At 41.1% G+C, this 15,629-nt stretch overlaps 1 long non-coding RNA gene across 1 annotated transcript; it reads right to left on the bottom strand.

The window, feature by feature from the left end:
• Nucleotides 1–563: 563 nt before the first annotated feature.
• Nucleotides 564–13,266, bottom strand: LOC138147217 (uncharacterized). Its single transcript, XR_011164733.1, has 3 exons — nt 13,024–13,266; nt 12,167–12,287; nt 564–1,535 (listed from the first exon to the last, which is right to left on the bottom strand). It is a non-coding gene; the product is annotated as an uncharacterized lncRNA (long non-coding RNA).
• Between the last annotated feature and the right edge of the window lie 2,363 nt (nt 13,267–15,629).

Raw genomic sequence — 15,629 nt, 5'->3', positions numbered from 1 at the left:
ACATTTTCTTTATCACGTTCTTAAGTCTAGAAACAACCAACAAAATAATTAAGCTCTAGTTTGTGGCATTTGCCAATTTCCTAGGTGAAAATACTCAAAAGGAGAATTTAACATGTTCTTTTAAAAATTTTAATATTTTATTTTCTCCCAATTACATGTAAAAACAATTTTAACATTCTTCTTTTCAAATTTTGAGTTCCAAATTCTTCCCTCCCTCCCACCGAGAAAGCAAGCAGTTTGACATAGGTTATACATGTGTAGTCATGCAAAACACATTTCCATAACATGCTCTTTCAAGCCAGCTCCAGCACACCCCTACTCAGTTTCCTCCTCTAAGACCAGAAGATTTGCATTTTTCATGGTACCCAGAACAGCAGCAAATGGCTTCAATATCTGCATCTAAAGCCCAGGACAAATTGCCTACGAAAAAACTATATCATGCCTAAGGGAACTTCAAAAATACCTCACAAAGTGAAGAAAAGGGCTTCTAGCAACCAAGAGCTGTGTTAACCCTGGGCTACATATGCTTTAAACTTGAGCCCACTTTCATCTGGACTTGTGGGAAAGTGAGTCAGACTTTTTGGGGGGTTGTTTTTGCCAAATGTTCTTCTTACACCAATTTAGTAGATACTTCTTCCTAAAAACTAATTGTGTCTGGCTAACTAACTGATAACAATTGATAATCAAAGTAAAAACACACCAGTGGGGGCTCATGAGCTATGACATTAGAAAAGACACATTTCAACCTCTTAGATATACCTCTAGAACTGAGAGGGAGATGTAACAGCTGAGTTTTGGGGACCCAACCTGCCAGTGAGAATACAGGTCTGGGAGAAGAAATCCAAAACCCATATTTATTTTGTGTATGCTCATATGTATACATATATAATCTCTATAGAACATAGGCTAAGGGCAGTGTTTCATTTTTTACTTTTTTTTTTCCCGAGGGGCAATTGGGGTTAAGTGACTTGCCCAAAGTCACCCAGCTAGTTTTTTTTGTGTGTTAAGTGTCTGAGGCCGGATTTGAACTCTGGTCCTCCTGACTCCAGGGCCCGTGCTCTATTTACCTAGCCACCCCCATTTTTTACTTTTTATACTTAGTGTCTACAGTATTGTCTGGAGGATAAGTACCTAATAAATGCTTATTAATTGATTAATTGCTTAATTAAAGCTTATTTAGTATTTGGTTGGTTGATAGTAGGTGCTAAGTAAATATTTACCAAAATGACTTAGCTCAATTTGACCCATTCTTCAAAGAGAGCAATGGGTCTAGTCCTGGCTCTGATACTAATTAACTCATTATGTGACCTTAAACAAGTTACTTTCCCTCTCTTGGGTCTTAGTTTCACCATTTATAAAATTAGATTATAAAGTTATAAACAGACTATATAATATCAACAATTCATTTAAGTTTTAAAGTTACATGGGTTTTGAACTCTCAGAATATTCGAAGCTTAGACAAGGAAATGAGTAATTATTTCAATTCAATGAATATTTATTAAACTGCTACAATGTGCAAGATACTGTGCCAGGCCCTGGAGATACAAAAACAAAAATGAAAAGGTCAATCTCAACCCTTAAAGAACTTACAGTCTTCTGGAGAGAGAACAGCATAAATAAGATATATGCATGTGTAATATATATATGCATGTATATATCACACATATACTACATATATGTATCCACATGTATATACACACATATATGTACATGCACGGCTAGGGTCACACACACACACAGTAATTTTAGGAAGTAAAGAAAGCATCAATAACCAGAGCAGTCAGGAAAGGCCTCTGGGTAGGAAGCAATACTTGACCTGGGCCTTGAAGGACACATTAGGGATTCCCAGGGAGAGGTGAGGACAGAGAGCATTCCAGATACAGAGCAACATCTAGGTAGCATAAGTGAAGGGAGTCAGCCTGGAATGTGGAGGTCATAAGGGGAAGAAATATGAAACCAGTCTGGAAAGGTGGGCTAGAGCCAGATTATGAATATGTTTTAATGCCAAACAGAAGATTTGTATATTAAACTAAAGACAATAGGGAATCATTAGATCTTCATGAGCATGGAAGTGACATGATCAGATCAGTGCTTTATGAATATCAGTTAAGTAATTTATTGGAAGGCAGGTAGATGGTGCAGTGGATAGAGTGTCAGGCCCGGAGTCAGGAAGATTCATCTTCCTGAGTTCAGATATAGCCTCAGACACTTACTAGCTGTGTGACCCTGGGTAAGTCACTTAACTCTGTTTACCTCAGTTTCCTCATCTGTAAAATGAACTGGAGAATGAAATGGCAAACCACTGCAGTATCTTTGCCAAGAAAACTCCAAATGGGATCATGAAGAGTCAGACACGACTGAAACTGCTGAACAACATCTTTAGTGAAATATGAATTGAAAAGGTAAAGAGATTGGAAGCAGAAAGTTGGACCGCTATTGCAGTAATCCAGGATAAAGATAATACTACCCTGAAATAGGCTGATTTGAACAGAAGAGTAGATAGATAAGAAATGTTGTAGGGATGAGTCAACAAGACTTAGAAACTGATTGGATGTGGGGGGACAGGGAGGGACAATGGTAAATAAGGTGAAGAGCTGATGATTTCTATGTTACAAACTTGGATGACTGGGAAAATATAGATTCAACAAAAATAAGGAAGGGAGTAAGGAGGGGAAGTATGTAGTGAAAAATATAATGAGCCCTTTGGGCGGCCAGGTGGCGCAGTGAGTAAGAGCACTGGCCCCAGAGTTGGGAGACCTGGGATCGATTCCGGCCTCAGATACTTCAAAACCCCCCCCCCCATACACACACACACACACACACACACACACACACAACTGGCTGTGTAACCTTAAGCAAGTTACTTAACCCCAATTGCTTTAAAATATATATATATATAATGATCCCTGTTTTAGACTAGGAGAGTTTGATATAACTATGGGACATACAGGTGGAGATGTCCAACAGAAAGTTGAAGTTATGAGACTGGAACTCAGGAGATGGAGGAGGGCTTGTATATGTTGGATATATTGGAGTTACCAATTTAGAGATTATATTGAACCTATTGGTTCTCTCTGAGAAAGAGTGTAAAAAAAAAAAAAGAAGATAAGAAAGCCCAGGATGAACCTTTGCATAGACTGTCATAGGCTGCCAGGAAAGGTTTCATGGATGTTGTGGGCTGAACTTGACTCAGGTCAATTCCTGGGTAGTTTAGATCTAATATTGAAATTAAGTGAGACACTCATAAGTCATTCAATGGTCAACAAAATAAGATTTACTTAGACATAGCAGGGGAAGAATGTTGAACAAGGATATGCAGCGAAGATACCATGTACTTAGTCTGCTGAATGTCACCCTGCCTCTGAATTGCACAGGGTGGTCCACTAGCCAAGCATCAGAGAATAACTGGAGCTGCTCGTGCTTTTTTGTACTCATTAGGCCTGGAAGTGACATCAATGAACCTTTAGTCCCCTGAGCCTCGCTTCAATGGTGGGTAACTCTAGTAAATATTCTTTCCTACCACAGCGGGAGAAGAGTTTGAAACTGGGTCCTGAAGATGGACAGGATTGGGAGAGATGATGGACAAGTACTTCAATTGGGAGTAGTTGAGGGATCTTCAAGAAGGGTCTAAATGATCCCTTTGAGAAGATGTTGTAAAGGGGATTTCTGTCCAGATACATGTTGGGTGCTTGGACTGGATAAGGGGAGTCATCTGCTAGAGACCCATGAAAAGAGAAAAAGAACTGAGAGGTCACTTTAAACCCTAACCTCTGTGAGCTCACTTTAAACTCTAAACTCTGTGGACCTTCATGGAAGAGATATGAATTCATCTAGGCTTTGATGCATGATTGGGAGCTGAGTAGACAAAGAGGAAGGTGACAAGAGGCTGGATCCGGAGAGAAAGAGAGCAAAGGGGACTGAAACCCTACTACAGCCTGAGAATACATTTGTAATTGCTGGTAACAAGTTAAATCTTGAAGTTTCCTCTAATCATCATCAGAGACTAGCCAACTCAGCAAACCACATCCCTGCTGAAATCACCTGTTCAGCTGATGGAATACCAGAAGAGTTTCTTTGCCCCGTGAACTCCTCCAGGCAATGAAGTGAATGTGCCAGGTGGTGGGGTGAAGGAGAGGAAGAGGTAGAGATAAGGGTTGGTGGGCAGAACTGCTTCCCAGGAGACAGGTGGATGAACACATGCCCCAGCACCCACTGGACTCATCAGGCCACAAGGGAAGCTTGTGGACCACTGCTCCCTACCTCCCTTAAAATTTAGTTCAAGTTACTAATCTTGGGGCTAATCTCTTCCCCTCTCTGCCCTGTTTTTTCCTCTGAAAAAAATGAGGGGAAGTCAGGCTAGAAAACTGCTAACCTAGATTTAGATTGTCTTTAAGATCTGATATTCTATTTATTGAGTACCTACTGTGTGACTAACATTGATCTAGGTGCTATGGGGAAAATAGGAGAAGACTTTGTATTTGGTTGAAGAGAGAAGACACAGAAAATAGACTGAATATACTCATTAGTTGTTTGCTATTGGGTCAGTCACAAAGCTCTATGGGCTTCAGTTTCCTTATCTGTTACATGTGGAGGTTCTATCAAATAGACTGTGTTTCCCGTAAAACCTTTGCTCTGATGATTGGGTTAAAATTGAGTATAATCAAGGGCCAAAATATCTTTTGTAGGTAAGTGCTATAGGAAGTCAGGAAGTGGGATGCAATAAGAGCTAGGTCAGAACCAGAATGTCACAGCCACACAAGCCTTTAAAACATAGACTTTGAGAACTTTTAGGAACCTTAAAACAAAGAACGATAGAACTTAAAGGAACCTTAGAATGGACTGTTGGAGCTAGATCATGTAAGCCAATAGTGTCCATCTCAAATAGAAATGGGGGCCACTAAACAGTATATAAGGTTCCCATATTGGTTTAGAAAACATATTAACATAATTTGTGTTTTCCTTTTATTTGTTTTGTTAGATATTTCCCAATTAAAGTTTAATATGATTCCCTGGGAGTATTGTGATAGCATGACCACATGATCTAGGCCATCCTCTTAATTTTACAATTATAGAAAAACTGAGGGGGTAAGTGACCCAACGTCACACAGAAAGTTAACAATGATTAATAGCTGAAGCCAAGTCTCTTGAGGGCCAAGGGCTTTTTCATTCATTCAGTTCTTCAAGCTACCTATTGCCTGAATCAGGCTGAGCACAAGGCACTAGAGGATGTACAAAGATGTATAAGGGAGTCTCCCTGATCTCAAGGAGCTCACAGTCAAGAAGGTGAGATACCACTTGTTCACAAACCACCAGGATCTAAGGCAGGATAGGTGAGAGTCCTAAAGGAAGTATTGAGACTGTTACAGTACATTTTAAAGGGAGATTCACAGAGGAAATGAAACCTGATATGAGTCTTGAAGTTTGGATAACTGAGATAGGTAGAGAGGAGAAGGTAGAAATCCATTCTCTTCAGAGGAAAGAGTACTAGCCATGACCCAGAGCAGGGAAAGTAAGCCTGTTTGTGGAATACAGAGGAGACCAAGGGTATGCTGGTAAATATTTAACAATCAGCTCTGTGTACATAACAGACTTTAAAATTTAATCTGCACTATTAACATTTTCTTACATCTAGATAATCAACAAAACTATAAATCAAGTCTGAATTTGTAGTGTTTGCAGATTTTCAATGCATAGATTTTAAAATTTAACAGTTGGCTCTGGAGTTATCAGAGAAAGCTCCAGCATATCCCTGGAAGAAATTCACCTATCTAAAGGAGACTTTGGAGAGAAATGGAATAATATGGTTGTGAAGGGCCTTCAATGACAGGCAGAAGAGTTCTGTAGGTAAAAAATCTAAATCATAGATGTTAGAGGTGAAAGGGAATTTAGAGATTATATAACCCAATCTTTTCATTTTCCAGATGAGGAAACTGAGGACAGAGAAGGTAAGGAACTTACCTTAGTGCCAGGGCCAGGATTCAAATCCTCTGACTCCAGCAAAGTTCTCTGACTCCAAACCCAGTGCCCTGGGGCAGCTAGGTGGTACAGTGGATAGAGCATGGGAGTCAATAAGAACTGAGTTCAAATTTGACATCAGACACTTACTGGCTGTGTGACCCTGGGCAAGTCACGTAACCCCCAATTGCCTCAACAACAAAAACAACAGCCCAGTGTCCTTTTCACTATGCTATGCAACTTCCCTGTAGGCAGTGGGAACCCCATAAACATTCTTGACCAGGGGAGTAACAGGTACAAATTACTCACTTGGATCCCTGGGGGAGGCCTACTCTAGAGACTAGTTCTGGGTTTAGGGCTCAACTCTTCCTAAGGCTCTTAAGGGTATGTCTTCTGTATCTCAACTTTTCATAGAAAAGCCATAAAAACAGTGTTGAGAAGCATGTGGCAAAGGGATATCTATTGCTGTGGTACATCCCAGGGTTGACTATTAAGCCCCTGGCTCTGCCTAAGTTTCAAAATGAGAGTAGAAAAGATGTTGCCTCAGCCCTGTTCTAAGGTAAGATAATGTTTAAGGATCTTCATGTATGACCATCAATCCTGAGAAACCCCACCCCTTCTCGTTTCTTTATTTCCTAGTCCTGAGTGGCAATAACTAACCACTGAGGGAGCAGAAGCACAGAGAACTTAAACCACTGCCCAAATTCACACTATGTAGCAAGAGCGGACCTGGGACAAGAAAAATCTTCCTCCTGAATCCAGTCCCAGTGGTTCTTTAGTCAATGAGTCAGAGAGGACAGTGGGAGGGCTGTTCATCCACCTTTGGTCTCACCTGTGGCTCCAAGAACCTGTAGCATGTGTAGTGGCCACACCTCATAAAACCATCTCAGCAAATGGGCTGAACTAGGTTGAGGGTAATTTATGGGCCTCAAGCCTGTCAGTGAGTTAGGGGGATGTCTACCCCCAGCATGTGAAGACTTCCCCTGGCAGAATAGACAGATGAGAAGAATCTGTTCCGATGGCCATGAAGGCAGCTGAAGCAGGAGCTATGGGGCACTTGGAGCTTGGACAGAAATTGAAGATGGATGCCAAGGTCATCCACTGCAACCCAGACCATCGCCAGGTATCCTGCCTTTTGTCCAGCCACTGGACTCCCAAGATTCTGGAAGGGAGAGTGAGGCTGATGACTTTGCAAAATTCTGCCTTGAAATCCAATTCATGCAAGTCAAAACATCACCCAAGATGTCATTGGTCCTTTTCAAAGGATGAACAATAATAGATTGAGTAACTGCCATGGGAGCTCAGCCCAGACCTGAACTAAGGAAGGGTATTGGCGGAGAAAGGACACAATACATGCCCTGGAGAAATCAATTAACCAACAAATGTTAAAATGGTTTAAGTGCTTACTATATGCCCATACCTATTAAGTGCTAAGATGCAAAGGCCAAAACAGGGTCCCTGCCCTCAAGGAGCTCAATTTCTAATGAGAAAAATGCTAAAAGCTACTACTTACAAGATATATGCAGTGGGGGGAGGGGACCCTAGGAAAACCTACTGCAGATGACGAGATTTATTGTTATTGGTAGTTCCTCCTTTTCAAAGAGGACCAATGACATCATGGGGTGATGTCTTAACTCGCAGATGAATTGGAAGTAAGTAAGGGAGAATTGCACAAAGTCCTCAGTCTCACACTCTCTTCGAGAGTCAAACAAGTCCAGTGGCAAGACAAAAGTCAGGACGCCTAGAGATAGCCCCAGATGTAGTGAACAACCTTGGTGGCTTCGCTATCTGACCGTGCTCTAAGGGCTCCACAGCACTTACTTCAGCCATCTTCATGGCAGTTGGAACAAATTGTTCTCATCCACCCATTGGTGGGGGGGAAGGGAAGAGAAAGGGGAAGTTGAGCTAAATCCTGAAGGAAGCCAAGGAAGCTAGTTGCTGGAAGGTATAGAAGGAGAACATTACAGGGATGGGGGGGACAGCCAGTACAAATGTACAGCCAAGGGAGTATATTGTGTGAGCAACAGCAAATAGACCAGTGTAGTGAGACCATAGAGTTCATGGAGGGAAACAAAGTGTAAGAAGACTAGAAAGACAGGAAAAGGTCAGGTTGTAGAAGAGCTCCACACGGCAAACATTGAGCTTAATACTCTAGGTGACAGAGTGGCTGCAGTTTATTGAGTAGGGAAGGAGGGCTGGGTGACAAACCAGAGACTTAGGAAAATCACTTTGGCAGCTGAGTGAAAAATGGATTGGCACGGGGAGAGAGGAGTCAGGGAGACCAGTTAGAAGGTTATTCGAGGAGGCAATATTCAGATGCATGAAACAAAGAAAATAATCACTAATTGACTACCAAACTGTATGGTACAGTCTAGAGTGACTTGAGGAGCTCAGAGGAAGGAGAGATCAGTATTAGTTACAGTACCAAGGAAGGCTTCTTGTGGGAAGTAGAACTTATGTTTCCATGATGGGTAGAATTTTTTGTTTATGTTTTATTGATGATCCTTCTCTCCACATTGCTATCATTTGCTAATATCCACCCTTCCTTATATTCATAGAATTCAACATGTAACAGAGAAGTAGAGGTAACTAAACTAGACGCATTTGACCATGTGTAACTGACAGAAGCATCAATTTCTTTCCCCAGCTGTTGTCCACCACCTCTTTACTGAGAGGATGGAGCAGTGTTAATTTTCAGTCCTCCAGAGTCTAGATATGTTGAATTAATCTGAGTTCCAGTGTTTTTTAGTGTGGTTTTCCTTTACACTATTTTGGTCATTGTATATATTGTTTTCTAGGTCCTGCTTATTTTGCTCTGGTTCATACAAGTCTTGACAAGTTTCTCAGAACTCTTCATATTCCTTTTTTTTTTTTTTTGCTTTTTGGAGGGCAATTGGGGTTAAGTGACTTGCCCAAAGTCACACAGCTAGTAATGTTTGTCAATTATCTGAGTCCAGATTTGAACTCAGGTCCTCCTGACTCAAGGACCGGTGCTCTATTCACTGTGCCACCTAGCCACCCCCCAACCCCATTTTTTTTTTTTTTGCTTTTTGGAGGACAATTGGGGTTAAGTGACTTTCCCAAAGTCACACAGCTAGTAATTGTCTGAGTAATAGTAATTAGTAATAGTAATAGTCTGAGGCCAGATTTGAACTCAGGTCCTCCTGACTCCAGGGCCGGTGCTCTATTCACTGTGCCACCTAGCCACCCCTCATATTCCTTTCTTACAATGCAACCATCTGCTATTACATCCATCTACCACTGTGGGTTCAGCCATTTCCCAATCAATGGGCACCAAAGTTGCTTCTAGTTTTTTTCATCTTTAAAGAATGCTGCTGTGAATATTTTACATATGAGACCTTTCTGTCTTTGATCTCGTTGGGGTATATAACCAGTCGTGGGGTCAAAGAGTATGAATAATTCAGTGACTTTGCTGTCTTAGTTCCAAACTGTTTTCTAGCACAGCTGGACCAATCATAGCTCTACCAAAGAAGGATGAGTATAATTTTAATAATAACTAGCATAGCTATAGAGCTTTAAGGTTTAAAAAGTACTTGTTGTTGTTGTTGAGTTGTGTCTCACTCTTTGTGAAACTCTTGCTACTGAAAAAACCATAGGTTTTACTACATGGATTTCTGCTGGCAAAGTGATATCTCTGCTTTTTAGTATGCTGTCCAGATTTTCCATAGCTTTCTTTCCATGACTGTAGTCACCATCTGCAGTAATCTTTGAGACCAAGAATATAAAATCTGACACTGCTTCCATTTCTCCTCCCTCTATTTACCAGAAAGTGATGGAACCAGTTGCCAAGATTTTAGGTTGTTTTTTTTTCTTACTAAGCTTCAAGACAGCGTTTACACTCTCCTTTTTCATCCTCAAGATGCTCTTCACTTTCTGCTACTAGAGCGCTATCATCTGTGTACCTGAAATTGTCACTATTTCTCCCGATAACCTTAATTCCAGCTTTTGATTCATCCAACCTGGCATTTTGCATGATATACTCTGCATATAAGTTAAATAAATAGGGTGACAATATATAATAGCTTTGTCATACTTCTTTTCCAATCTTAAATCAATCAATTATTCCATATTTGGTTCTAACTGGATACATACAGGTGCTTTAGGAGACAAGTGAGACAGATAATCTGTTACTCTCTGAGAACTTGCCATATTTTGTTGTGACCCACACAATCAAAGGTTTTATTGTAGTCAATGGAGCAGAAGTGTATGTCTTTTTCTGGAACTCTCTTGCTTTCTCCATAATCCAGCAAATGTTCCAATTTGGTCTCTAGTTCCTCTGCCTCTTCGAAAACCAGCCTGCTCTTCTGGTAATTCTCAGTTCACATATTGCTGAAGCCAAGCTTGCAGAATCTTAAGTATAACCTTGCTAAAGTGTGAAATGAGCACAATTGTTCAGTAATTTGAGCATTCCTTGACATTGCCCTTCTTCAGAATTAGGATGTAAACTGATTCTTTTCCAATCCAGTGACCACTATTGAGTTTTCTAAATTTGCTGGCATATATAGCATCACTTTAACAGAATCATCTTTTAGGATTTTAAATAGCTTAGCTGGAATTCTATCACTCCACTAGCCTTATTGTTAGCAAGCCTTCCTAATGTCTGGATCTAGATCAGTCACCACACCAAGGTGGTTATGAGTGATGTTAAGATCTTTCTTGTATAGTTCTTTTGTGTATTCTTGTCACCTCCTCTCAATCTCGTCTTCTGTTAAATCCCTACCACTTTTGTCTTTTATTATGCTCATTTTTGCATGAAACATGCCCTTGATATTTCTAATTTTCTTGAAGAAACTGACTGTGGCTCAGATCATGAACTTCTTATTGCAAAATTTGACTTAAATTGAAGAAAGTAGAGAAAGTCATCAGACCATACAGGTATGACCTTAATAGCATCTCTTATGAATATGAAGTGAAAGTGAAGACTAGATTTAAGGGATTATGTCTGGTAGATAGAGTGCCTAAAGAACTATGAACAAAGCTTTGTAGTATTGTGTAGGAGGCAACAACTTAGCAACGACAAAAAAAAAAATTCCAAAGGAAAAGAAGAGCAAGAAAGTAAAATGGCTATCTGATGAGGCTTTGAAGTAGCTGAGGAAAGAAGGGAAGCTAAAGGGGAAGGAGGAAGGGGAAGATATACCCAACGGAATGAAGAATTCCAGAGAATGGCAAGTAGAGAGAGATAAGAAAGTTTTCTTAAATGAGCAATGCAAAGAAATAAAACAATAGAATAGTTCAAGAAAATTAGGGTTATTAAGAAAATGTTTTATGCAAAAAAAATGGGCATGATAAAAGTCAAAGCACTTTACATATGTAAATTCATTTGATCCCCTCAGCAATCTGGTAAAGTAGGTGTAATTATTACCTCCATTTTAGAGATGTGGAAACTGAATTCTAGAGAAGTTAAGTAACTTGCCCAGCGTCACAAAGACTGATTAAGCAAGAAAATTGGAGGTAGGACTTTCTGAGTAATTAGAGGTATCAGCCTGAGGAAGGGCACAGAGACAAGAATGGGTAGAGTATAGTCGAGAAACAGCAGGAAGATCGCCTGGATAGTACCAAAAGTACATGGAAGGGAGTAGTGAGAGAACATTCTAGAAGGGTTCTCTCAACTATGGAGAGCTTTGAATGCCAGGCTAGGAAATATGGGCTTAATCCTATACACAGTGAGAGTCACCAAAGCTTGTTGATTGGGGGAATGACAAGAACACTGATATAATTGGAGAGGTAACCTTTTGATCAGTTAAATATCAGCTCAACTTGCCATCACATCCCCTGCTGAAAGTGAGACTCAAATGAGACAATGTATGGGAAGGTGTTTTGTGAAATATAAAATAGCTAGACCGACAAGCCAAGGTGATGTCACACTTATAATGATTCACCTCACGATTTCCCAGAATGTCCCACCTAGACTTGAGGAAAAGAAAATCCCAAAGCAAGAGTGATAACCAAAGTGTAGCTTGGAAATATGGTTATAATTAAGAGACTAGAGAAAGGGAGGTAAGCTCCAGAGAGAGAGAGAAAAAAAATAAATCCACTCCTTTCCAAGTTCCTGAGAAGAACATGCCCCTTATTTCCTGGTGGACACAGTTGAGCAGCACAACATACAGTTTCTTTGAAAAGGACTTGGGAAAAGCCCATGTTAAAAAATGTTGTCTGTCTCTGTGGCTTGATGGACAGAGCATGTAATTACCTTCCACTGGGAGTTCCACATCTGTTAGAGTTCAATCACCTTCCCTCTCTCGGGGAGCAGGGTATGGTTTCCGAATGGAGAGCCAAGTCAGGCTGCACAGCCTGTTCCCACCAGTTTCTCTCTATTGCAGAGGAAGCAAGACAGTTAGAAATGAGGGATCCAGGCCATCCTGTCCCCTCCTGGGGTTGGAGCAAAATGCCATTCATTCAGCAAGTCCCCTGCAGTAAACATCCCTTTTGGAAGTGGGGATGGGATGGGGAGGGTGTGTGTTTCGGGATGAGGGAGCAAGGCTAGTGGACTGCTGAATAAACAATCTATTCTACCAAAGAAAACAGACATAAGTCACTGCTGTCCTCTGTGAAGGCCATTTGGCTCAGCACCTGCTCCGCCCCCTCACTACAGGACAGTGGTTTTCCTCGAGCAATGAAAACATTTGGGATTTAAAAAAAAATCCATCCCACGAATTTCTCAAAAGAACACAAGCCTGGGGAGTCAGGAAACATGAATTCTCATCCTTTCTCTGTCACTCATTCATTTTGCCAATACAGGCACCTTGTCTCCCTTCTCTGAAACTCAGGTTTTTTATCTGTAAAATGAGAGCACTGGACCAAATGGTTTCTAAAAGGCCCTTCTTTTCCATATTTCTGTGCCTCTGCAATTCTCTCTCTTTCTGTCTAGGTTCTGTGCTGACCCACATAAAATGCACCTATGACTAAAGTATAGAACCATGTTGGAAGGAAATCACAACAGCGAAAGTTTGAGAAGGTTTCTTGGGGCCTTTCACAGAGATGTTTGGGGGCTCTGCCCTCTCCCACCCCTAAAGAATCCTCTTATCCCTTAGAATAAGTGCTACTAACCTCCTACCACTCATAAGCATCATTGCTTCCTCTGCAATTTTTCTTTCTTGTTCTCTGAGTTAGATTCCTAGTGATGCTGGACTTTTTATCAGAAGAGAGGTGAAGGAATGCCCAGGCAACAGCCCAGCACTGGCTTGGTCTTTCTGCTGCTTCCTCTCAGTAGCTGTTCATCCTGTGCAAATCTTCCTCCCCTATTCCCAGTAGTTTCACACCCAGAGTTTTCTGGACAGCCTCCACCTCATCCTGTCCTTTGTGGAAACCTCAGGGCTCGAAAGCTGCAGGCCACAATTCTTACCCGACAAGGTCTGATGAGAAAACATCCTTTCTGTGGCCCAAGAGAGAGCTTTTCCTCTGACACCCACCCTGCTCCTTGGGCTGAGCTAAAGTTTCTCAACTCTTAAAAAGTTCCCCAAATTGTTTATCTCAGCTACAGTGGGAGAATTATATGTGTGTGTATCTATACATACATATGTGTATGTATGTTCGTATTACTGTTGTTCAGTCATTTTAGTCATTACTAGGCAGCTAAGTGGTAAAGTAGAGAAAGTACTGGGCCTGGGGTCAGGAGGACCTTAGGTCAAACCCAGTCTTAGATACTTACTAGCTGTGTGACCCTGGGCAAGTCACTTAACCCTATTTGCCTCAGTGTCCTCATTTGTAAAATGAGCTAAAGAAGGAAATGGCAAACCTTTCCAGTATCTTTGCCAAGGAAAACCTTGAAATGGCACCAATAGCACCATGAAGAGTCAGACATGACTGAAAAATGACTGAACAATAACTTCCAGACTCCAGGTCCAGCATTGTAGCCACTAAGCCACCCAGTTGCATATATATGGATATGGATATAGATGTGGATATGGATATGGACAGATACAGAAGGAGAGAGAGAGAGAGAGTGAAGGAAGAGGTAATTAGGTGGCACAGTGGATAAGAGTACTTGGAGTCAGGACCATCTAACTTAAATTTGTCCTCAGATACATAATAGCTGTGTGATCTTGGGCAAGTCACTTAACCTCAGCTTCCTCATCTATAAAACAGGGATAATAACAGCACCTACCTCCTGGCATTGTTGTGAGAATCAAATTATAAAGCACTTAACAATGTCTGGCATATAGGAGGCAATATATAAATGTGAGCTATTTTATATATAATTCATTTATTAAATTGATATATTTTAAATTTATGCACACACAAATATATATGTATATGTGTGTGTATATATATATATATATATGTATACATAATAATATTCTCTCTCCCCCTCCCTTATCAGTTCAGTTCCCTGAGGTCACCAATATTTTTATTTGTAAACTCTCTCTACTCTTGTCTGGACTGCCCAAGGGGTAAGGTTAAACAAATGACTACTCCTGCCAGGCCCCAGGCAGTAGATACAGTGCCTTGAGCTGAGTGGGGGCTTCATAAATATGTTTTTGTTGAAATTAATAGAACTGATCCCAATTAACACTATGGACCTGCTGCTTCCTGTCTCAGCTTCCCTCTAGTCTCCCTACTCCCCATCTCACTCCCTTCTTCCAAGGAACTTCAATCAAAATGCTAGGAATGGTGATGGGGGGTGGGGATGAGGGATACTGGAACAATCTGATGGACTGCAGAGAGCCCAGGACCAGGGGTCAGGAGATCTGGAATCTAGTTTTAACTGTGCCCTTGACTGAGTTTCAGTTTCCCCATCTATACATAAAATTAAAGGTTAGACTAGGCCATGGATTCTTCAGCTTTTTTGTGTCATAGACTGCTTTGGGAGTCTGGTGTCTGGTGTCTGATGAAGTTTACGGATTTCTTAGAATACTGTTTTAAAATTTATAAGATGAAATATACAGGATTACAAAGGAAACCAATTATATAGTTATACAATTTATACATAATTATATGTATATATTTTTTATTTATAAAAATATTTCAAAAAGCAAGTTCACAGACATTAAGTTAAGAACCTCTGGATAAATTGATTGCCAGGGTCCTCCCAGCTCTGACATTGTCTGACTCTAAATTGGGAAGTACACTGAGAATTATCTGTTCTTTGAGACAAGTGATAGTCTGAGCCTCCAGGCATTGCTCAGTGGCCTGGAATGTGTCCTCTCAGATTCATGGAGTTCATTGCACCGCCTAGCAGGGGGAGTCCTGGGGAACCCCCAGAGTCCCTGAGCCCTCCCTTCATGACTTCCAGCCCCTGCCCCCATATGATATGAGAAAAGGGCCCGGTAAGGTTAAAGATACAAAGGCTTTCAGAAGCAATTCATGAATCATTGTGTTGGTGGAGTGGAGTTTAATTCAACCAGGGCCAGTCTGGGGATGGGAGACTTGAGTTCCTTCCCTGCCTCGCTCTGTCCCATCTGATGTTTCATGGGACACTGATGCCCGTATTAATGAGTATGGGAAACCAGAGGCCAATTTCTCCTTGGCTGACTGTATTAACCCAGGCCTGCTGAGAGGAGCTTAGACCGCTCCATTTGCTCTGCTGACAATGAACTTCTTCAAGTGGGAGTCAGAGAGCCTCTGATTGTTGTGGGAAGGAAATGATTTTAAAATCCTGGGACAAGAGGAAGGGACAAGAGCGCTGGCCTGGGAGTCAGGAAGCCTGGTTTTGA

This window comes from Petaurus breviceps, unplaced genomic scaffold (assembly GCF_028583685.1).
Source record: "Petaurus breviceps papuanus isolate PSGF00001 unplaced genomic scaffold, PetGlider_PUasm1.0 90779, whole genome shotgun sequence".
NCBI lineage: Eukaryota > Metazoa > Chordata > Mammalia > Diprotodontia > Petauridae > Petaurus > Petaurus breviceps.
The sequence above is the reverse complement of the archived record's forward strand: the minus strand, read 5'-3'. Positions and strand labels throughout refer to the sequence as shown.